At 41.1% G+C, this 25,268-nt stretch overlaps 1 pseudogene; it reads right to left on the bottom strand.

Moving 5' to 3' along the window:
• Window positions 1–19,021: 19,021 nt before the first annotated feature.
• Window positions 19,022–20,490, bottom strand: LOC102871630 (annotated as a pseudogene).
• Window positions 20,491–25,268: the final 4,778 nt, after the last annotated feature.

Raw genomic sequence — 25,268 nt, 5'->3', positions numbered from 1 at the left:
ATGGCATATAACAACAACAGTATCAGTTCAAGGCCCAAGATTTGCCTGATTCAGGTCCTAGCCTTTTCAGTCACTAGCTGTGCATATGAGAGGTAGACAGTGAAAATGATGGCCGAGGAATTGATGCCTTTGCGATACAGTGTTGGAGAAGAGTGAATACTGAATATCCCTGGGACAGCCAAAAGAACAAAGAGATAATGTCTTGGAGAAGGTGAGGCCAAAGTGCTCCTTGGCGTCAAAGCATTCGTCTCACATTCTCTGGGCCTGTTACTAGGAGAGACTGTTCATTGGAGGAGGACCACATGCATAGAAAGGTGGAGGATCTAGGAAAGAGAAGAAGACCTTCAACCCAGAGACTGCAGCAGTGGATTCAAGTGTGTCAGCAACGATAAGAGAGGGTTCACATCTGTTTTTCAGAAGTTCACTATGAATCATACGTGACTTGATAACACCAGCACCGAACAACAACAGTAACAACTTCTCAGCATGGAAACAAAAGCCCCATGTAAGGTTGATTCTGATTTGCAGTGACCTTATAGAACAGAGTAGAAGTATTCCATAAGATTTTCAGGGCTTTAGGGAAACATACTGCCAGATTTTTCTCCTGCAGCGTGACTGGTGAGTTTAAACTGTGCCCCCCCCCCTTTCAGTTAGCATTCATGTGCTTTAACAACTGAGCCCCAGATCTTTGCCCCTGTTCAGCAGGAAGTAGCTAGAATTAAGCTGTGTCACCCTTTTTCTCACTAAAGAGGCTGGGATGTCAGGCCCAGAGGAAAGTCAAAGGAGGAGAATGAAGGATTCAAAGAATATCAGCATGTCAACGAAGAGAAACAGTGGAATGCCCCTTCTTTCCCTCCCTAAAGTCCTTACTATAAAAACCTGCCCAACCCACCTTAGGATGCTGTTTTCCCTTGGTCTGTCTGTCTGTCTCTCCAGACCAAGGAATCTCACCAGAGAGACTCCTTAATAAAGCTTCTTTAGCTTTCTCTTTCAATAAAACCCCAAACAAACAAACAAACAAAAACCAAAATAAACAATTGCTCCTGAGAGTATGTCATTTAAAAAAAAAAATCTAAACCCAAACCAATATTATCTAGTTGGCTCTAACTCATGGCTACCCTCCATTGGATTCCAAGTGTGTGAATCTTTTTGGGAGGAAATGGACATTTTTTTTTTCCTACTGAGCAGCTGATAGATTTGAACCACCAATCTTTCAGATTTTAGCCCAACTTATAATGAAATGTGACACCAAGAAAATATCTCCTTTTAAATAGGGAGCTTTGGTGGCCTAGTGGCAAAAGCTACACTGAAATTTTGAGGCTACCAGCTGCTCCAAGGAGAAAGATCGGCAGTCTCCTCCCATGTGATTAACTGACTCTGAAAACCAGCGAGAAAGTCAGGTATGGTTTGGTACACTACAATAGCAGTTTGAAGGTTAATGAGACAGTCCAGGATTTATGAATAGATCAACTATTTTCAGTCTGATTAGAAATACTGTATTTGTTGGATATAGTTTCTGAGTTTTTAGAGTGAGACCGAGTGTAGTAAATACTTTTTTTTTAAACATGAAAGGAAAACCCAACATGGAAGAGAAACAGTGGGTATTTACTCTCACAAGCTACTCATATTAAGTAGGCTCTTGGGAAAATCTCATAACCCTCCATTTTGCTGTTAGTCTCTTTCTCAAAGTAACTTTCTAAGATCCTGAAATTTTCATTGTAAGTCTAGAGGCAAATTATCAAGACAGTTTGCTCTAGGAAACATCATGGTCAATCCGTAAACACAGCTTTTCTGTAGCAGTTTTACCCATGGACAGATATTTTGCAGCATTAGGAAGAATGTGTAACATGAGGCTTGCTTTTAAGAGATTTTTCCAGGCCAACCTTAGTCCTACATAATTAACTAGTATGACATCCATTGATTTTTCAGCCTGGTGAGGAAAATACATTTTTAAAAGAAATCTTACCTGTGTCTCTAAGCAAGTTATTTTTCTTTTTTAAAAAAACGTTTTTTTCCCCTTGTTGTTTACCATCAAATCGGATCAGACTGGCATAGGAGATTACCCCCTCCTTCTCCAGCGAAGCATCTAGTGGATTCGAACCGCACACCTTCAGGATTGCAGTGCAGCTTTTGCCATTAGGGCCACCAGAGCTCCCTAAATTATATTTCTTAAGCTAGCATAAATTTATCTGAATTCTGACATTTTTATGGTATTTTCATTTATAATGCAAAATAGGAAACATCTCAGTTGTCTGATGAATATGGCAGGAAATGACTAATATTTGTAACTATACAGTACTTACTGTGATCCAGTAATCAATATTCTGTATATAATTGTAGAGCTCTGTGAAAAGAGAATATTATAATACCAGTTGCTTTGTTCAGATCTCAGTCATCCGTTTCCAGGGAATGCTTCTCTAGGGAGAAGGGGCTCCATTAAAGCTTATGTGTGAAAGATTTTCCCCTTGAAAGTGTCATAGTCGGAGTGCCGTTGTGAAACCTGGCCACCATAGGTGACCTTCCTGGTATTTGACTTATTGGTGGCATGGCTTCCAAAATCACAGCAGTACCCAACCTATCACAGTCTAAGAGCTGACAGATGTATGGCAGCAAAACCAGTATGGCTGCATCTTAATTACTTCTAGAAGAACATTATCTCCAGTTAAAACCAGATTCTGAGCCTTTGGGTGGACATGAATTTTTTTCCCCCAACACTATTAGATTCACTTCAGGCATTCTTGAAAAGTTTTCTTGAAGTATAAGTCTGAATGTGTTTATGCATTTTTGTTCTCAAAGACACGTTGGAGTAGTTTGGGTGAAGAATAGAAGGAAGGATTAGAGGGAGGTTTGGAGCTTAAAATCAGCATGGTGGGCTTCTACCCACCACAGGTGGCTGGCCCATGGGGGAAAGGTAGGCATGGAACAGCATAGTGCAGAGCTTAAGCACTTGGGCTTAAATGAAGATGAATTTGTCTCAACAACTTTCTACCTTTGTGTCTTCGATCAAAGTCTCAACCTTTCAAGCCTCAGGTACCTCATCTGTAAAATAGGAATGAATGGACTTCTCTCCTAAGGCTGATGGGAGTATTAGATTGTATCATGCACAGGATGCTTAGCATAGTGCTTGGTGAATTGCAGTTATGATGAATAGAACCTATTATTATTACTGCCCTTCTCACCATTGGAGTTCTGGTGGCCTAGTCTCAAAGGCAGAGTTTCTCTGTTGGTTCAAATCATCTACCAGCAGCTCTGAGGGAGAAAGGTAGGCAAACTCCTTCTGGTGTTTTGGAGCCTCTAAAAGAGGATCCACTGTAAGTCAGTTCTAATTCGACAGCAGTGAGAAGAGTCCTCGCCGTTGCCAGTGTTATTTAGGTAGGCCACATACTAAAGGGCAGTCCTCGTACTACTTTATTCCACATGTAGGAACAATATTAGTCACACTGTGGATTAGAGAAGCTCTGCTATTTTGATTGAGAGAATCATTCCCTAATAAAATTAAAATCTGATAAAAATCTGAATTGTTCTCTGATATGATTAAAATCTGACATTGTGAATGAGTTGGAAAGAGTAGAATGAATTTCTTATTGTGACAGATTGCAGTGAATCCATTCTGATGAAATGTATCCCAACATAGCAGAAAGACTAAGAGTCTAGTCTGATGTCTGTGCTTGTCTTGGAAAGAATTAATGACAAGGAAGAGCAGTGAGATTTCTTTGTATCACTTTCGTGAAAATCCCTTTAAGCATATCTGTCAAAAGCTGCTTCCCAGAGGAGGTCATTGAGTTCTTTGATCCTTAAGAATGCATCCTCACTTACAAAGACTCGAGCTGTACGTTACTCTTATTTTTATCTGTACTACTTGTCACCTTGTAATTCCTCAGCAAAAATGGATTGAATGAGTCAAAGTTAATGGTACTCCCTGATGTTTTGGTATTTGACATTTTTAACAAGGGGAGCTATTACTAAGAAGTAGGATAAGACTTAGGTAGACAGTGAATAATTTGATTCTTTGTATGTGATTTCTATGTGTTCAGCTATGATATTGCCCTGTTTTTTTACATTGTCTGGTCTTTTGTGTGGGATGAGTACAAGGAGTTAATTTAGAGGCAATTAAAGTACTTTATGATAGGTAAGCTTAGTGAGTACTGGACGGGTGTGTCTGCCCTCAGCAGTCATTCCCCACTGTTTAGGATAGCTTAGCATGGAGTATAGCCACAATCCATTGTTGCTATCCTAGATAGTGATGCTCTACAAAGTCATTGCAACCTCTAAGTAGCCAATACCATGTCGGTGTCCCTTGGTGAAGTACAGTTGACCAGTGACCACCATGAGTTTGATTCACTGACTCCACTTATTCATGGATTTCCTCCATTTTACTAATGTGAAAAGTTCGAGTGTTCCAAGCACCTGTTGAAAATGCTGCGTGATGCTAATCCTTTTTTTTTTAAATTTTATTATTTTTTGTGTGTACCATCAAATCAGATCTGACTGGTACGGGAGGAGATTGTTCCTCCTTCTCCAGCAAAGTATCTGGTGGATTTGAACCACACACCTCTGAGATTGCAGTATAGCTTCGTGCCACCAGGCCATCAGAGCTCGCTGATGCTAATCCTTTTTATGAGAGCAGTTTGTCTCTGAACGTGAGTTCCTGGAGAGTTGGTTGAATTGCTTACAAAGAGACTTGTGTTACCTGAAGTTGTTCTCAGTGGATGATATTCTAGGCAATTGAGCTCATCACAAAAACAACAGGAGAAGAAATCTGATCATAAATAGATCCTCACAGTGAAAACCGGCGCTGTTCAAGGGATAACAGTAAATTAGACATGGAGTTTTGACTGTAAGGGTGGTTGGCTCCCCTAAGCCTGGATTATTCAAAGACTATCAGTACAGTTAGGTTCCTGTAAGCCTCTGGTTATAGCATTTTCATCAACTGATCAATAGTTTTTATATGTGCTTCTGCTTAAAAATACTCAATATATACATATATTACTAGTAATTATACTCAGAGTTTATTAATAATAAATCTCTAGCTAAGAAGATATTAACATTTTCCTCACTCTGGGCAGTTTAACTGTAGATTTCTTTGGCTTTCAGCCTCACAACATTGTTATTCATTGTGCTGTTTTTAATCTCATAAGTCCTTTACTTAGCAACTGTCCCATTTTTTCCAGAGCTTCATCATACACTATAATATTGCCTGTAGCATTTTTAGGACAGATCTGTGAATGCTGCCTTCTTTTTCCTGGATAGTAACAAATAGTAACTACTTTGCAAAAAAGGATACTTGTTTATGGTTATGAGAATAGAAATAAGAAAGTAGAAAATAGTTTTCTTAAACCTTAGTTGGCATCTTGTGCTTTGACAATTCAAATAATTTCTTGTTACTTTCTGTATGGTCATGAAAACAACTGTAAAAGTGCCGCCAGTATCAATTCTATGATGGCAAGTACATTTTAATGAGTAGGTGAGTTTGCAAATATGGCATCAGTGAATAATGAAGATATTTGAAGAACATTTGTGATAATCCAGAACAAGAAGTGCATAAATAGCAAAGTGGACTGCTTTGTTGTTATGCGCTGTTGAGTCGCCTGCAACTCATAGTTACCCTATGTATAGCAGTTCAGAAGCTCGCCCTGTCCTGAGCTGGTATTGCCGATTCCAACACAGCTACCTCCATTGCCCCAGTTACTGTATCAGTCCATCTCCTCTGGGGTCTTCCTCTCCTGCGCTGTCTCTCCATCCTTCCAAGCATGATGTCCTTCTCTAAGGAGAAGGTCCCTCCCGGCCACATGCTCAAAGTTCCTGAGACGGATCCTAAAAATCCCACTCTCTCCAAGGTAAACCTATTTGTTTTCTTGGCAGTGCATGGTATGTTCAAGACTCTTCTCCAGCACCACAACTCGAAGGCATCAATTCTTCTTATGTCATCCTTAGCCATTGTCCAGCTCTTAGACGCATATCAAGTAGTTCAGAAGACCATGGACTGAATTAGGTGCACGTCAATATCTAGACTGACATTGTTACTTTTCAGCACTCTGGAGAGGTCCCTGAATTCTCAGTGTAGTTGGTCTTTTGATTTCCTGACTGTTGGTGCCAAGGGTGTTGATTGTGGAGCTAGAAAGCTGTAATTGTTAACAACCTCAGTCTCTTCTCCATCTATCATCTATCATCTGTCAATTAGCCCAGTGGTGAGAATCTTTTTCTTCTTGATGTTGACATTCAATCCATAAAGAAGACTACAGTCTTTGACTTTCTGTAGTAAGTGCTTCCAGCCCTCCTCAGTTTAAGCAAGCAAGATTGTGTCATCTGCATAACATAGGTTGTTGATGAGTCTTTTTCCAATCTTGATGCCACATTCCTCCTCAAAGGCCCAGTTTTAGAATGGTCTGTTCTGCATATAGATTGAGAAGGCATGGAGACACGATGTATCCCTGAAACACTCCTTTTGTGATTTTGAATCATGCTGTGTTCTGAGGACTGCTTCCTGGGCCAAGTATAGGTTTTGCATAAACACAATCAAGCGTTCTGGGATTTCCATTCTCCTCAAGGTTAGCTACAATTCGTTGTGATCTGCATAGTCAAATGCCTTATATAGTCAGTGAAACATAGATAGAAGTGGGTTGGGGGAGGTAAAAATAATGCAACAATAAATGATTTTTTTTAAGTGAACTGGGGTGGGGAAGAGAGAAAAATGTGCAAAATGAAGAAATGAAAACCCAACTTTTCTTTAAACTTTCTTTAAAATCACAATGAAAAAATCAGGCCACTTAACACGATCAACTAATGTGGTTGTTTTGAGGCAACAGGAGGAAGATTGCCAGTACAAAACTCAGGTCAGGTTTGGGTGGAAATGCTCTTACCTTGGAAAGCTGGCTCCTACTGTGATGCCAAACAGTCTGCTTTCTCCTCAGGTGCCAAACCAGGGCCATTCCTGAAGGGGTTTTGGATTGAATAGATACACTGTATTGTGGCGTAAATTTTAAGTCTCACTTTTTGTGCATGTTTGCTCTTGTTACTAAGCCTGGGGCATTGCACTTGTATGACTGATAAGCTCTTGGAGAAGGACCCTGTCATATTTCTCCACCCTCTTTGAAGCACAGTTATGCTTCATTCAACATCCCAACTACCTCTTCCTGGTTAGGTTTGAGAAGTCCCCTTAGCTCAACCAGCTCACCTTTTTAATCACTATTTAGCATGCAATCAATCTCTCAACAATGGGCTTTCAAACTTTTCCTGTATGTTAGTCACAAAGTATAATAGATTGATCATGCTCTCTTGTTGCCTTTTCATTTGGATTTAAGTCTTTGATTTTATTTCTTTAGTTCTGGTTCTACTTTTCTTAAATTCTGGGGTTTTTTTAGTTCTGTTTTTTGAGACTTTTCAGAAAGATGATCCCTATCTTGCTCTCTCTCCTTGATTTTCCTTTACATTTTATGTTTTTATCTCTTTTTCCTTATAGCATATGCACTCTCATGAATGAATGATTTAAGATATGCCTTGGAAAATAAGCATAATTATTTGGGTTTTAAAAAAATACTGCAGTTGGAATGAATATTGAGGTTGGATCAACAGCTTTCTGAAACACCTCTTATGCAACTTTCCTCATGATCAAACTTTGTTAGCTATTTTGAAGCCCTCATTCTGCCCCCCTCCCCCCTAACCCTGTTGCAGATAGCCCCCTTTGAGGCTTCTTGAAGAGGGTTTCAGTCCTGTTCTGGATTGGTTACTCCTTCAAATTGGAGTAACACTTCTTTATCAAAGCAAAACCAAACAAAAGATAAAAAACATGATATCTTTGCATTTAAAAGCTGCCAGATGGACAAGTGTAGGGTCTTTAACTAGATTTTTAAAATTCTTCTGGATTCTTGCTTTGTGGAATGGGGTTTCTGAACTCCCATCAGGTTTGGAACTTTATGTATTTTAGTCTTGTTTCTCTCATTGACTGAAAGGGATTTTTTTCTTTTACGTGGGAGGGGACGAGATATAAACACACACACACACACACACTTTTAAATTTACCCATTTCTCAGCTTCTAGATTCTAATTACGACAGGATGAAAATTATCTGTCAGTGGGAGAAACTTAAATATTTGAGGCCAGGTATGCCTTCTCTCTCCCACCCCTTAATGTTCTTTATTATCTGATAGAAATAAAAACTTGGCCACATTTTCTTCTGGGGCCGCCTTTCTCTAGTGAAAACTCTTTTTCCTTCAGATTTAAAATTTATGGGAGTGGGTGGGAGTCCAATTAATGTATCTGTTTTTGGTTAGCTAATAAGCCCCTCTCTGAGTTAGATTTTAAAGATGAACTTTACCCATTTTAATTCTACAACTTAAAAGAAAATGAAAATTTAGAGCTCATAGAGAAGCATAAAGATGATTAAAAGGTGGTGAAACAGCACCTAAAAAAGACGGCAGAATTATTTATGCTGGAGACTGAAACAGTGGGTATTGAAAAAACAGACAAAGAGTAAGAGAATAATGTAGTGATGTGGCTTCTTACTTGATCTTTTTTTTTTTAATTTTTCTTATATTATTTTTACGTGTACCATCAAATCAGATCTGACTGGTACAGGAGGAGATTGCCCCCTCCTTCTCCAGCAGAGCATCTGGTGGATTTGAACCGTGTACTTCTGGGATTGCAGTGCAGCGTCTTGCCATTAGGCCACCAGAGCTCCCTCTTAGTTGATCTTTTAAAGAAGAAAGAGTTTGAGAAGAGATAGATGGAATTAGAATTGTTGTTGTTGTGTGCCATTGTTTTTGGACCAACCCATTGCTGACTCTCTGGTGGGTTTTCAGAGGCAATAAATTGCATGGCAGGAGAGATGGCCCATCTTTCTCCTCCAGAGCAGCTGGTAGGTAGAATTGAACGACGTGCCTTCAAGATTGCAGCACAGCTTTCTTGCCACTAGGCTACCAGAGCTCTGGAATTTGAGTTGCTGTTGTTAAGTGTTGTTGAATCATAGATGACTTGTGGCAACCCTATGAACGAAAGACCTGAACTCTTTTAGAACTTTTCATCATTTCTCCAAGTTGATAGCGTTTCTGGAGGCAAGCTATTTTGGAAGTGGATGCCATTCCTGCTTCCAAGGAATTAGAGTAGGAACTTAAATATATTTTGCACAGACAAAATAGCAACACAGTAAGTTCACTTACTGAAGCGAGCTATCAAGGTAAAGTAAGAAAATTCTTCAGCGGTTACTAGGGATGTGAGGAAGTGGGGAAAGGATAGAGATTATGTGGGAAAAACTGTGTGTCAGTGCCGAGAGATGGAGAATTTCACAGCTGACTCTGGAGATGTTTATACAACATAATTAAAGTCATTTGTGCCATCAAATTGTACATGTGAAAAACAATAATAAAACCAACAAAAAAGATATGTCACTTTGAATAAGTTTCTTTTGCTCTGTTTGTTATTGTTGTGTACTGTCAAGTTGGAATCGACCCATAGCTGACCCTCCAGCGGGTTTTCAGAAGTAGTTATTTTTTCTCATCCTCCTCCCTTGGAGGAGCTTGTGGATTCGAACCGCATGCCTTTGGGATTGGAGCACAGCTTCTTGCCACTAGGCAAGATATTTAACCATCATCTAAAGTTTCTTCTGTAATACATTGAGGGATCAAGTGACATTACTCCCCCTCTTTGAATCGGTGTATTATCTCTTTACAGTCCCAAAGGCAGGTAGTGGATGAAATCCCATTACGTCCCTATTTGTTTTAGTTGCTGTAGTAATGTGCACTTATCAATGTGATATATACACCGTGGTACTCCTGAGAGAAGTCCTGGGTGGTGCAAGTGGTTAGTGCAAGGCTTCTCACCAGAGGTTCGCAGTGTGAGGCCAGCTGACTGCTGAAGAGTCAGCCACAGAAACCCCATGGAGCACAATTTACTCTGACACTTGTGGGGTCAACTACAAATTAGATTCAACTCAGTGGGAGCTGGTGAGGACACGTGACTGCATGCAACTCCAGTGTTTGATCCAAGAGTTTAACTTGGGACAGTTTAAAAAAAATTATACATGTTAGTGAGGTTACCATAATTAAAGAGTCTGTTTTGATGCAGAGTGATCCTAGGACAGAGGAAAGTTATCTCATTGAGTTTCTAAAAGGAAGTCTGGTGATGTGGTGCGTTACTTGTCAGAGTGTTAACCATAAGGTCAGCAGTTTAAACCCACCAGCCCTCAATGGGGAGAAAAATGGAAAGATCTCCTCCTGTATAGTCTCAGAAATGCAATGGAAGATCACTGGGAGTTAAAAATGATTGCAGTGTTTGATATTTGGTTTAATCGTTACAGAAATAGCGTGCCATAATTTTTTTTTTGAGTGGCTATTGGGTTAGAACTGGCATCCCTTTGATTTGCAGCTAACTGCTAATTACTGCATTACCATGGCTCCTTTAAGAGTCACACTTCCCCTTGCTTATTGCAGACTAGATACTTGGAGGCATCTGCCACTTTTAGGAACTGGTTTTGATGTGCTTCTTTTGGGGTAGAAGTTTTCCTTTAGTGAAAGTTTTCTTCTACCTTGGTGAGTCCTGGATAAGGTAACTTAGTAAGAGGAAAAACTGTGACCTTATTTCCTGTCTTTTGAGTCCACATTTGACTCTTTTTCTATTTTACACAATGCAGCTATTTATTGGAATACTGAAGAAAACATGACTTTTGAAATAATTTGTTTCTTCAATTATAGGTAAAGAAGGGGAAATTATAGCAATTAGGCATAGTTTCTGAATTTGGCAGTCTTTTGAGAAGCAATTTAAAATAAGTAAGAAGAGACTTTTAAAGCATAAAGTTTTTGCTTGGTGTTGTTTTCTAAAACTCTCATGTAAAGAATAAGAAGTATATGCAAATAGTTTTAACAATTGGGAAAAAAAGAGCCAGCTTATTAATAATATAGAATGGTTAAAATGATCGTGAGACATATAGTAGCATATTAAGTATCTACTGAAAATACTTTTTGGAAAATTCTTAGTGGTGCAGAAAAAAAAGATAAAAATACAAAAATAATGAAAGGTCAAACAGTATAGTATAATCTCCGTTCTATCAACCAAAAAGGTCAGATATGCAAAAGCTTTTACATTATTCATTCCTGGTTGGTGACCTAATGCTTTCTGTTTATTTGATTTTGTATAATTAAAATATTTCTTATCTGAAGCTAATTGGAAAGCAGAAGATTTTTAAATAGGAAAAGAAGGACATTTCTAATCCTTCTGATCCAAGAGAATGGACATTCATTATGCAAGTCCCAGGCTTTGAATGGCTCCACTCAGTTCTCATTTTGGAAGGAATGCTTGAGTGCTGCTGATTTTTATTTGTTGCCGTTGCGTTTAGTCAGTGTGATCAGATACGGTGCTGAAAGACGTGTGGCTCTGGCAGAGAGCTCTAGGTATTAATGGAAAGATGGTAATTGTGTACCCCAATACAGCTTCGGGGGCGAGACTGGACTTCGGAGCCACCCTCTGCTAGTTTTGGGACTTTGGACAGGTCAGGTAGCTTCGGTTTCTTTATCCTGTACTGAGTTTGTGATGGTTAAGTGAATTAGCACATTGAAAAAGTCATAGTTCCTGACACAGAGTAATCATTCAGGAGACATAGCTGATGTGATAAACGGTGGCTATTGTAACTACTGCTTCTACAGGAATAGTGTCAGAATTTTCTCCTATAAGTTATGTAGGAAAGGTGAAGAGAAAGTGGCTTACAGCTGTATTCTGGTACAATACTAATAATCCAAAGAGTGTATAAAAGAGAGGTGGATGCTTACTCCCGACTTTCCATTTCCTTCATCCCACAGAGGCTGGAACACACACACACACACACACACACACACACACACACACACACACAGAGGTTTTGTTTGGTTTTAACTCACATGTTACTCTGAAACCTTTCCTTTCTCACTCCTCAATGGAAAGCCTTTTGAGTAAGTAGACATAGATTTTTAAGTTGTCATGTTTCAATAATTGCCTCATATTCTGTATAATGTGTATATGCCAGAATTTATGGGGACCTGAATCAACTGTTAAATCAAAGTGATTTTCAGGCCCCTGCTCTCTACTAGTTCATACAAGCAAAATATTGTTGAAGATCATTCAAAAAAAGGCTAGAGCAACACATTGACAGGAACTACCAGAAGTTCAAGCTTGTTTTAGAAGAGGCTGTAGCACCAGGACTATCATTGCTTATGTCAGATGGATACTGGCTAAAAGCAGAGACTACCAGAAGAATGTCTCTTTGTGTTTTCTTGACTATGCAAAGGCAGTTGACTGTGTGGATCCTAACAAATTATGACTAACATTGAGAAGAATGGGAATTGCAGAACAGTTAATTATGCTTATATGGAATCTGTACCTGCACCAAAAGCTGTTGTTTGGATGGAGCAAGGGAACACTGCGTGGTTTAAAAATCAGGAAGGATGTTTGTCAGAATTGTATCCTTTCTTCATTCCTATTCAGTTTGTATACTGAGCAAATAATTTGTGAAGCTGGATTCTGTGAAGAGGAATATGACATCAGGATTGGAGGAAGACTCATCAACAACCTTTATTATGCAGATCATATAGTCTTGCTTGTATCAGTGAAAGTGAAGAGAATATAAAATTCTTACTACCCAAGATCAAGGACTACAGCTGTGTATGGATTACATCTCAACATCAGGAAGACAAAGGTCCTCACTGCGCTATCAACAGGCAACATCATCATAGATGGAAAAAGAGTGAGGCTGTTGATTCCATCTTGCTTGGATCAGCAGTGAACACCCTTGGTACCAGCAGCTAGGAAATCAGGAAATGTACTGCACTGGACTGAAGTGCATGCTCAGTTTGAGGACTAAGGTAAGCATAATACAGACCATGGTGCTTCCAGTCACCTGTTATGTATCAGAGATCTGGACAGTGAATAAAGATGACAGAAGTATTCATGCCTTTGAGTTATGTTGTTGGAGAAGAGGACTGAATATCCCTTGGACTGCTGAAAGAACAAACAAATTTATCTTGGGATAAGTTTGCAGCCAGAATGCTCCTTAGAAGCAAAGATAGTGGAATTTTGTCTTTCATACTTTGAGCCAAATGAGGATATTTCTTGGAAAGGGTCATCATGTGTGGGAAGACAGAGGATGAGCGAAGGAGAGGAAGACCTCCAGTGAGATGGCTTGACACTGACATCAGCAGTGGGCTCTAGTGTGTCAAAGATGGTGAGGATGGCGCAGGATAGGGCAGGTTAGAAGTTGAAAGAGTCACTATGAGTTGTACTCGACTGAATGGCACCTAATAACCACAACAGTCATATGCTATGGGCGCTCTGTGGCCTAGTGTTAAGAAGCTGCACTAAAATCCCAAAGGCACTCTGTTCAAATCTATCAGCTGCTTCTTTGGAGAAGGATATACAATATCCTGTCTGATTTACTGCCTCTGAAAAGCCACTGGAGAGCCAGCTCTGATCCAGTAGCACAACACCTCTGCTGCTGACAGTGTTAACTTGTTCCTGTTGAATTGATTCCCAATTCCTTAGTGACTACACATCACAATCTTGAGCTATTTCGCACCAATCCCTGTTGTTCCCAAACTCTTTAAGCTCATTGTTACCCATTGTTCTGTGTTAACTGTAATATCCTTATATCAAAAATAAAACCAAACCTGTTACTATGGAGTGGACTCCAACTCCTAGTTACACAAGTAGGCCAGAGAGGAACTACCCCATGTGGTTTCCAAGGTAATAATCTTTATAAAAGCAGACGGCCTCATTTTCCTGGAGAGCAGCTGGTGGGCTGGAACTGATAACCTTTCTTGTTAGCAGCCTATTGTTTTAACTGCTGCCCTGGGAGAGCTCCTTGCAGCATCCTGGTAATCCTTAAGAATCATTGTTTATATTTCCACTCAAAGTTTCTTCAGAAGTGACATTGCTGAGTCAGTGTCTGTGTGCAGAAGTATTTTGAGTTAGGAAAACACTATAAAACTTTTCTGCCCACTTACTACAATCAAGTTGAGGAACAGATTAGCATTAATTCTCCCCAGAGATTTCTTTGCTTATGTACAAACCTTTTAGTACATAGTGTTTACTCCCTGGGAAGACTGAAATCTTGGTCTCCCGAAACAAAAATGTAAGCAGCAAAACAGAGGGAGCCTCTTGAGTAAGTTTACTCAATGTAGTACTTGCTGTATATTTCTAATGTGAACTTGTTAGAAATCATGCACATTCAAGCTTTTCAGTTTTAAAGCATTAAAGGCTCAGCTTGCAAAGGAAAGCCCTTGACATTTGCCCTCTGGTTCCTGAATGTGCTCACACTCCACAGGGCACAGATGGTGGATTGAGCCACCTCCACCCACTGGGTCCTGCCTTTAGAAGCCCAGGCCTGCCCAGCACCTGCACAAGGGTTGAGCCAATCTTCAGGGTTTAAGGTCATCAGTGGCACCAGGAGTGATGGTCTACCTACCAACAGACTGTGAAAGTGACTGGGCTGGAGGTTGTCTTTCCTTGTAATGCAATTAAGCGTGACTTATTGCAGCCTAAGTTGTTCCAAGTACCCACTTCACCCATCTGGGGAGTATGTGTCTTTACAAGGCATGGAGAGAGGAAGGGTTATTACAGTGGGCTTGTAGTGGGCATACGCGTCACGTATGTGCCTGTGTAGACTACCTTTAATAACTATCACCACATCTCTGCTTAGAGGTTTTGTTCTCCCCTCCCCCCAGTAGTAATTAACATTTGGTTACATCAGTTCCAATTATACAACTCTTTTCACAGCTGATGCGAGTTCATACCTGTTTGCATTCTTTCTCTGCTCTGATTCAGCTTTTGGGCCTTGGAGATGTGATTGCATTATAACCACTTGGAACCCACGTGGTAGTGTTTCTGAATCACAGAGCGGTCACACATCTAAAATCCCCTGTCACTGTTCCAAGTCAGTGGGACCTGTCAGTACTTGTCTCACTTTCATGCCTTGACTCCTTATATCGAAGAGCCTTAGCTTTGAAAATTCTATGCTGTGGAATGATTGGCTTTTTTGGGAAGAAGTTTTCACTGTTGCCTTAGTGAGCAGGCAGGCTTCAGAGTAATCAGTAAAATAGCAACAGTAATAACGGCAGGAGCAACAAACATACATGGTACTTTGTGGGTGTTGGGCCAGGCATCTGGGTGGTGCTGACCCGAGTGCACACAGAGGCATCTCAGAGGAAAGGCCTGGTGCGCTCCTGGAGAATCAGATGTTGAAGAGTCTGTGATGTAGTCTCTTACCCCGACACAATGACACACGTGGCTCATTGTGCATTGGCATTGACTTGATGAGCTCTGGTTAATGTATGGATACCACACTGTTCACATGCTGTAATACTAACTCCTGTTATCCTCACACAGCTCTCTGAGGGGGCTGCTCTCTTCTCCACCTTCATCTCCATCTTGCACGTGTAGAAAGTGAGCACAGGAGTGACTTATGCACAGAAATAACTTTGGCTGTGGGCGAGGCCCACTGGTGGGACCAGGGGAACAAGCAGAGGATCTGACACACTAGGCTCATATGGTGGATGCTCAGACCCAGCAGGGGACAATCGGCAGCTTGATCTCTGCTCGTTGTTTGAATAGGAAGTCACACCGATGAGTCTCCCATCCGAAAGTCCCAGGCCTGTGAGGGAAGTGGAGGGAACTCCCTCTCTGGTGTGGGCAGGAAGGAAATGGGGAGCCAGAGGTGTGGAACACTTTGCTGGGAGCTCCTGTACAGCAGCCTGTGCTGAAGAGGCCAACCTTCATCAGGGCCAACCTTTCAGCATCTCTGAAGAGCCCCAAGCCCACGAAAGGTGTGCTCACCTCCGGCATGATTCCTCTGCCTTGATGAATGAGTCAGGTGCCGGCCTAGAAAACTTCTCCCACTGCTTCTGTGATGGCGTCTTTAGAATGAGTGTTTTGAAGAGGAGATCGTGTGTGTGCCAGCATTGTCTTGAGAACCCTGGTGGAGCCGCAAGGTGGGCAGTACAGCCCACCCCAGGACTTGGAGAGAGACGACTGTTGGTGATTTGCTTCTGAAAACATTATAGCCGAGGAAACTCTTTGGGAACATTCTAATCTGCCACATGGGACTGTTCTGAACTAGAATTAACTTGAAGGTGCACAGCAACAGGATTCTCTTACACTGCGAAACAGACTGCTAAGGTAGAAGGAACATGCTATGGGGAAGAGATGCTAGCAAGGTGCAGTGGTAAGGGTGGGACCCTATTCTACTGCCATGCACCTTGGATGGTGCATTCTGAGGCTGAAATGGGGTGACCCCTCACAGGGGATATACAGCTAATAATATATGAGCAAAACCCACTTGCTCTTCGGATGGTGAGGTAGTATGGTTGTTTTCCCTTTGGCTTGCGATTCCTTTCTGTAATTTTTATATTGTTGTTTTCAACATTCTTTATACATGTTATCTGCATGGCCCTGTGAGAAACAACATGGAGTCAGACAGAAATCTTGTTTCAGAGTGCAGCTGTTATGAGTAATTTTGTGATCTTAGTCTCTCTCTTTTTTTTTTAAACCTCTCTGGCCTCAGTCTATAAAATGGGACAGTAAAAGTATCTGCCCCATAAGACTATGGACCGTAATACTCAGCAGAGTCTTCATCTCTTTGTATCTGCTTAATAAATGGTTCTGCTTTTAAGTTGATCCTGACTCATAACAACCCTCCATCAGATAAAGAATCTTTTGGGAGGAGACAAGCCATAGAGCAGCTGATGGATTTGAACCGCTGGCCTTTTGGTTAACCGTTAGACACTTTGTCACCAGAAATGATGCTTGCCATTATTGCTGCTTTGTGTTGGCTAGAGTCCTGGGTGTCACAAATGGTTAATTGGTAGACTGATGGGTCCATGATTCAGACCCAACCAGAAATGTTTGGTAAGTAATGTCTGCAAATGTGCTTTGGGAAGTCCACAGTCTTAAAATGCACTGCTCTGCATAGTCAGGGTCCGCACTAGTCAGAATTGACTCTAACTAGACAACTAAAAAGAGCAAGTAGTGCTTACTTACAGGTACATCCCCTCCTGACTCCCACCTGAGATGGACTTGGGTACTTCCAGGACACAGAACTCCTTGGGTGTAGACACTGACAGCAAACAGAGTTGGAACTGGAGCATTGCAGATTCCTATGTCTCTCACAGGAGGGTGGAGCCTCTGAGGACAAAGCATTCCTGGCGTGAATAGACAGAGCTCCTCTGAGAAGTAAACCAGAGGCAGGTACTTTCCTGATAGTTGATTATGCAAGACAGGCAAGAGTGCAGTATTTTATGGCTGATCTTCACATTTTATCCAGTTGTTTATATTCTCTACAAAACATTTTCCCGTTTTATTTTCAACTGAAACGAAAAGCTCTTCGCTGTTTAGTCAGGAAACTCTGTTGGCCTAGTGGTAAGAAGCTGTACTGCCCTGCCAACATAAAGGCAGGCTTTTCGAATCTACTAGCTGCTTCATGGGATAATGACGGGTAGTCTCCACTCCTGCAATTTACTGCTTGTGAACCACCACCACCACCACCACAACAACAATAATAATATAAATTTGATCAAGTTATATACACTTTCCTTTTGCAAGGGTATGATGGCTGAGGTATAGGGAAAATTCTGACCCCTTTAACACTTTTCTGCAAAGGGGATACAGTTATTTTTCTTTTTCAGATTATTTTACAAAGTATTGGTTAAGAAATATACCTTTATTTTTTCAAATACCTTTTTTATGGGAAAGTTAAAAATTCATCTGAAACTGGAGAGCCTCATACGAATGTCTGTCATTTGGGAGAATCCTATCTCCCTATAAATCCCAATGCTGTTTCTTTAGAACTAAAGTTATGGGCTGGTTCATACCAGCACAAAACCTCCATTTGGCTAACCGTTTATTGCTGTTATTTAGTTACAGTGTAGCTATGAAAAATGTACAGAAGAAGCTAAGATCACAGGCTACTGTTCACCGAATAAAACTAACTTCCTTGCTAGAGCAAGGAGACCCGGAGAAGACACTTTTCAACCCTTTTCTCCCTCCCACCCTATCACTTGTTTAACTTCTCTTAGAAAAATGATGCCTCACTTCCCCAGCTGTGCCTTGTGCAGGTTTATGCACAGAATAGATGGGTTGCATCAGTTTTTCCTTTCTCACACCCAACTAGGATTACCTAGATCTGTGAGGTGTGCTTGGGAGTTGTAGTAACATAGAATTCTGGAAATATTCCGTATTGGTAACTATAAGATGTAGCTGAAGAGCAGTGAGCTTTTCTGGGCAGCTTCAGACCTTCCTGGGGAGAGGGAAAGGGAAAGTACTTATTCAATGTTTTGAAAAAGAAAAATAATACATGTGGACCATGCTTTGGATTTAGGTTTTAATATTTATCTTTCATCTCCCTAGAGATTGTACAGGCAATTCAATAAAAGGATTAAAGTACATTTAGTTGATATCCATGAAAGGTATCTCCATTTCTTACTCATCATCTTTAAAGATTTCTTCTCATAACAGTCAAATGACTTTCCCCAGATTTTTGAGAAGCTATTTAGTTCTGTGTTTTCAGCTCTTAAAACTTTGGGGGGGAAATATGAGAGTATAATACTGGAAATCCACACCCATATTTGTGATGGAAGTTCAGATACGAGAGCTGTGTGAAGCTTCCTAATTTCCTGGGAGTGGATGTTAGACGTAACTGTGACAGCTTTCCCTAAGTCGTCTACTGCAGCCTCTTCTAGGGAAGGCCTTACAGGTAAAATACTTACAAAGCAGATAGCCCAGCAGATTGCTTTCAATAGGCATGAGCACCTGCAACACTTGTTATCACATCATTAGTTCCATTGTCATTTTTGCATAATACATGTAGGGAATATGACATTTCTCTGGAGATCACCTCCAAAACAAGCTAAATCCGGCAAAACTTGGGTGGTGAGAATGTCCCTTTAGAGATCTTGGTTCTTTCCCTCCCCACTCCCAGCCCATATGCACCTGTGAGTAAGTAATTTATCTCTCTTTTTTAAAAAAACCCCCAAACTCTGAGCATTATTTAATTAGGTCTTCTGCAAGTAATCTAGAATACTGATTTGTGAGGATAATAAACCCCATTGGTGAGGGAGAATAAAGAACGCAGGTAGCCCTTGAGCTGAGGAATGGCTCTGATTTTGGGTAAAATCTGCCAGTCCACAGCTTTCTGATCAACCCTTGTGCTGCTCTGTAATCTCGCATTTCTATTTCTCTGGGTCGAAGATCTCACCCTCCTGGTGGCGCAGCTTCCACAGCTGCTGCTTCTTAAAGTAAGCATCAGTGAGATGCTTTGGGATGGATTTTCACGCCACTGATATCAACTTTAGTGGAGGTGGCAATGACAGATTTCTGGTGTGTTCTCTGCAGAGGAACTCGATTGAGGGTCTCAGGCCTGGTCACAAGGAGCAAACCACTCTCTAGCTGCTTCAGGAAAACCGCTCTCTTGCCCCGGTGGTGCCCTGTGAGGATGATGAGAACGGTCCCGGGGGTGATGTTCGCACGCAGCCTCCTCACGTGCTGACTGGAGGGCTTCTTGCTGGGGCTCAGCAGCTTCCGAGGCACGTCTTCAGTAGGATAATACCGGGCGTTTTTCGCAGTTTCACTACTCGGGTACTACCATTCTCGTCACCACCTACTGGTTTTGTGACAGTAGCAAGAACCTTCTCCTTATTTTCAAACCTGGACTTAGTGGCCGAGTACTTCCTCTTGTACATAGCCTTCTGGAATACATGGCCGATGGGGAACACCTGCCGATTCCCCGGACTAGGACAGGACTGCAGCTGCAGTGGGGTGTCCCCTTCTTGGGCATTTTGCCCTTGCCCTTGGGCTTGAGTTTTTTAGCTTTGCCACTAGCATCTGCCTTCTTGGCTTCAGGCTTGGCCTTAGGCTTCTTCTCCTTAGGGTCCAGCTTTTCACCCTTCAACTTGCAAGATGGGGGAAAAAGGATAATTTATCTTTTATCCCTGTCCCAACTACTTTCCAACCCATGAAAGTTACACTCCAGGTTCCCTGAGAACTTTCGGAAGCGTGATGAAGGCTGCAGTTGAGGCTTTGATATTGATCCACAGTGCAATGCAGTTGTTATGCCTGTCTCACAGATGTGACTGGTGGCCCATAGTCACTGGGCCCACAATGTATGAAGCTGCTTTGAACCTAGGTAGTCTGAGTCCAGGGGTCCTGATGGTACAGTGGTAAAACGTTTGACTGCTGACCAAGAGGTAGGTAGTTTGAACCCACGAGCTGCCCTGGAGCTGCCAGATGAGGTAGCCAGCTTACATAAAGTTTACAGCCTTGCAAACTCCTTAGAGCATATCCTGCAGGGCCACTGTGAGTCAGAACCAGCTTGATAGCAGTGGCTTCCACATACACGAAGGAGCCCTGGTGTTTCAGAGATTGATTAAATGCTCCACTACTTACTGAGGGGTTAGTATTTGAACATTCCCACATGGCTCTGAGCCTGCCCCTGCCCCCACCTGCTGAATGCTCAGCACTGGCCTTGTCTTGTTCATGCCTCATGGCTTTGTGGGTAGATGTGAAGTTTATAGATGAGTAAATTGAGGCACAGAGGTGATAAGCCATGGGACATTCAGCCCAGGCCTCTCTGGTTAGAGTCAGTTCTTGTATTGAAGGTCTGGGCCCATTTTTTTTTCTTCTCTAATAAACATAGATCTTAGAGTGAACCGCTCAGTTCAAGTTTATTCTCTTTCTCCTCCTTCAAAGCAAGCACCTTTCGTTCGTTACAGCCTCAATATCCAGTTTCTAATAATTTTCCTGACTGAAAAGATTGAAATCACCCTTCTTGATGCAAGGACCTTGTAGGAGGGTTCAGAGTATTGGTGGCACTTTCTCTGTCTTATGTTCTTTTTTGCTTTACATCCTAAAATGACTTTAGACTCTAATGAGTTAGGGCCTGCCTCTCTAGGAATCCCTTAGGATAAAGATAACTGGTAGACTATATTTTTAAATTCTGTTTATCTTGGGGGGAAAGTATCAGGAGTTGGCAAAATTAGATTTACTATTCTGTTAAAACATAGATTAATTGCTTTAACTTCCATGAATGGGTCTTGGAAACAGTTGTAGTTCGATAAGACTTAGGAGATATGTTCTTGAAGTAGACAGAAAAAAGAATACATTTTAAGTGCCTTTTTGTTTTGAAAGATATTTTCTGTTTTAAAAAAATATCCCCCCAAACTTGAGTAAATAGAATGATGACTCCCTAATGTGTCTTTTTTGTAAAGTGAATTACATAAAAACAGTTTAAAGTGTCACAAATCTGTGACCTTTGTATGAAAATTTGGCATTTAGTTTGAGATTTTTGTCATGTTCATATGATAAAGTCAATGTGATGAGGCCCCAGGGAACCGGTTGGGGAAATTGAAAAAGTCTGCTAAGAGCCAGAGCTATTTAACAGAGAGGGAAGGAGGTGCTTGGAAGATAACTTTGTAGCAAATACACTACATGGTCAAGTATGGTAGTCCATACTTGTTTCTGTCAATCAAGGACAAAGCAGAGGAAATATTTTATCTAATAGGATTTTATCTAATAGGATTTTAATACCTGTGACTAACAGGTTGCAAAATGTCAAAGGATTGATTCCACTTAGGAACCCCTGGACAGTCCTAGTGACATACTTCCAAAAGATCAGCTATTGAACACCCTCTGGAGCACAGTTCTACTCTGATACACGACTTGAAGCAGCCGGAGTTAAAAGGTGGACTAAACACACTACCGTCCAGTCGTCACTAACTCACATAGCTCTTCCGAAGTTTCTGAGGCTGTAAATTGTAACTAAGGGCCATCTCCTCTTGTGTGACTTACATTCTCAGAAACTCACTGGAGGGTCAGCGGGGAGTCCTTTCCGACTCAATAGCAGTGAATGAATGAAATTAGGGGAAGACTGCTCATCATTCTCCTGAGGACCCACTGGTGGATTTGAACCTCCGCAGCCTTGGCCGTGGCAGCTACAAAGTTGAAACTGAAAGAGACTTAAGAAGACTTAGAAGCACAATTCAATGAGTGTTTGCGTTTCTTAAGCCATCCCGTAGAACCACATTTTTCGTTATAAAAAACTGAAGCTAATAATATGTTGTTGTGTACCATCAAGTCGGAACCACCTCACAGCTGATCCTGCAGTGGGTTTTTAGAGGCAGTTAATCTCCCAGGAGGAAATTGACCATCTGTCTCCGGCAGAGCAGCTGGCGGATTCAAACTGTGTGCCTTTGGGATTGCATTGCTGGACCAACAGAGCTACACACGCATGCGCACACACGTGTGCGCGCGTATGTTAATGTCATCTGATAATTCATTCTCTGTTTAAGATTTCCCCAGTTATTCCTACTATGTCTGTTTTCTTTAATTTTAAAAATTGTGTTTCAAGGCGAGCTCTGGTGGCCTGGTGACAAGAAGCTGCACTGCTATCCCAGAGGTGCGTGGTTCAAATCCACCAGATGCTCTGCTGGAGAAGGAGGAACAATCTCCTCCGGTACCAGTCTGATCTGATTTGACGGTACACACAAAAAATAATAAAATTTTAAAAAAATGTAAAAAAATTGTGTTTCAAGTGAAAGTTTACAAAGCAAATTAGCTTTTTTTATTTAACCACTTGGACAAATATTCCAATGTATCTGTTAAAGCTATTTTTAATATGATATTTAATGAGTGCTCTCAATTTTTTATTTTACAACTCCTTAATCTCTTTACTCTGGCATAGCCCACGTTGTTCCCCTGCCAGTCCCAAATGTGTTTTGTGCTATGACATTGACATGTAGAAGAAATGTTCAGCTTTCTTGAACTGTTCTGTTGATAACTTACCTGACAATTTTCTTGTTAAAGGCTTGTTAATCAAAGTTTGTTGTGGTTTTTTAAAAAACAAAATTATCAAGTATTTTCTAGTGGATATGTTGTGAGGTTGTTTTTGTAATAGCCGTAAATAGAGATATTGGTCCTAATGGCCCATTTTCAGTGAATAGTGTACTTAAAAAAAGGAAAAAAACCCACTGTGTTCACAAAATTGCTTTTAGGCAGTTGCAAAAATTTCAAGACAGTTTAGAAATAATGAAACACCAGACTTCTGTTTAAAATCGCTACCACATAGTCTTGAAAACACAGCTAACAATTTTGGTGAGCTTGTCTCCCTTCCTGTGTGCTTTTGCATTTTATTGTTTGTAAAAATTAGAGTCATCAGTGCATATTGAAGACTTTGCCATTTACTTTTTAGTTTTATTAACTATATATTGTAAATGGTGTTGGAGAATGTGGACTAGGGCTTGTTTTTTTAAGAGAGGCAGAGAGAAATTTGCACCAAGCCAGCCACATTCCTTCAGAGGCCTTAAAGGTGAGACACACCCACAATGTAAAGTGACTGGCCCAGACTTAGAAATGTGACTTGTGCCCACAGAGCAAATGTTTTTGTCTGATTGAGGCTCTGTAGCTAATGCAGGGTTTGGATCTTGACATCTTCCGCCGTGCGCTTCAGCAAGCTGAGGGAATGCGTGAGCAGTGAACATTTCAGGGGCTCTGCGTTTGAATTCTTCTGCTTTTTGTGAGGTAGGGCCCTCCCCATTCTTTCCTGCAGATATCAAGAAACCAGGTTGGCCAGCTGTGGAGGTAAACATGATACTCTGCCAACTTAGAGTGATTTAGAAATATTAATATGTTTTCCCAAGCCAAAGTCTCCAGCCTGTGCTTTAAGCCGTCATAAAACATCTACCTGTCATGCTAAGGAATGCACTGAGGGTGCCTATCAAAGACTGGCTGTGGGAGTCTCTGGGGATTGTGTCTGAGAGGTCTGGAGTACTGGAGAGGAGTAACTTAGGACTGTTGAAATCATTTTATGTTTTATTTCAAGAATTCTTACAAGTTTGATTCCTGTCTGCCCATGTGAGGCCCAGAGAATTCTGGGCTGGCAAGTAGATGAAGGGTGTGAAGGTGGGCTGTGGGTCAGCTGACTTATGGAATGCAGTTCACAGAATTAGAGATGGCCCTGTGCGGGTGAGGGCAAACAGGAAAACCTCTGGATGTTTCTGCCATTGTTGAAGGGCACAGATAAGGAGTCTCCCCTCTGGAGAGTAGTAAAGCTGCTGCTGGTGTTAATATTGTTTTGGGTGTTCACACCCCACCCCTCTTTATGTCAGTCTTGTCATCACTTTCTTTTGGTGGGGCATCAGGCCATCAGTAAATCTCATTGTTAGTGAGTTATATTATGTACAGTTTGGTGACAGGACTTTTACAACAAATATGTGTAAAGGAAGAAAAAGGATTTTAAGGTGACAATCTTGTGAAACTATTTAGATATTTGTTGGGAAGGGAAAAAAGAAACAAGTAATGGGTTTAAATGGACTAAATAATCATATACAAAATTTTAAAGTAGAGAATATTTTTAAATGACTGATGTATATTCCTTAATTTTATATTCATCCTAATGACAAAGAGGGGGGCTCTGTTGACCTAAGTAGTAAGGAACTGTGCTGCCAACCAAAGGCACATGGTTCAAATCCACCAATGACTCTATGATAGCATGATGGGCAGTCTTCTCCCATGTGACTTAGTGCCTCTGAAAACCCTTTGGAATGCTAGCTGTGGGTTGATTCTGACTTGACATTGCTTAACAACAGTAATACCAATGCTGACAAAAGTAAATAATTTTTAAAAAGTAGATAAAAAAATAGAAAAAGGAAAAGGCAGTGTCTGAAGAGTGAAAAGGAACACAAAAATATTTTAAGGTCAGGTTTAATGAGCCTTCCTTTAGCCATCTATAAAACAGGGACAAGACTTCTACATCTTTTGCTTTTTTGAGCAGAGCACTTTTTTGAGCACTTTTTTGAGTGGTAAAAAACGTGACACTGGGCAGCCATTGCTTTGAATTCTACCTTTGTCATGGAGTCTGTGCTCCCTTGGATAATTTCTTTGTTTTAGTGAACCTCCATTTCCTCAGTTGTAAAGGGCATTTTGGAGGAGCTCTGGTGGTGATGTCATTAACTGGAGCATTTAGGCACTAACCAGAGAGTCAACAGTTTGAACCTACAGGAGACTGTCAGGAGAAAGCTGTGGCTGCCTGCTTCCATAAAGATTTAACAGCCTTGGAAACTCCGAGAGGCAGCTCTCTCTCACATAGAGTTGGAATTGACTCACCAGTGTGAGATGGTAGAGTGCATGGGCTCAGCACAGACCCTTAGGAGCTGGAGCTTGCTGCTGCTTGAATTGAATGTTCATCAGCCAGGATGTGTGGGCTGTTGGTGCTGTGCTGTCTACAGCATCCGTTCTAGCTAATGACCATGCTGCTTTTTTCCCTTTCT

Source organism: Elephantulus edwardii, unplaced genomic scaffold (genome assembly GCF_000299155.1).
Source record: "Elephantulus edwardii isolate Elephantulus edwardi_28Jun2011 unplaced genomic scaffold, EleEdw1.0 scaffold00090, whole genome shotgun sequence".
Taxonomy (NCBI): domain Eukaryota; kingdom Metazoa; phylum Chordata; class Mammalia; order Macroscelidea; family Macroscelididae; genus Elephantulus; species Elephantulus edwardii.
The sequence above is the reverse complement of the archived record's forward strand: the minus strand, read 5'-3'. Positions and strand labels throughout refer to the sequence as shown.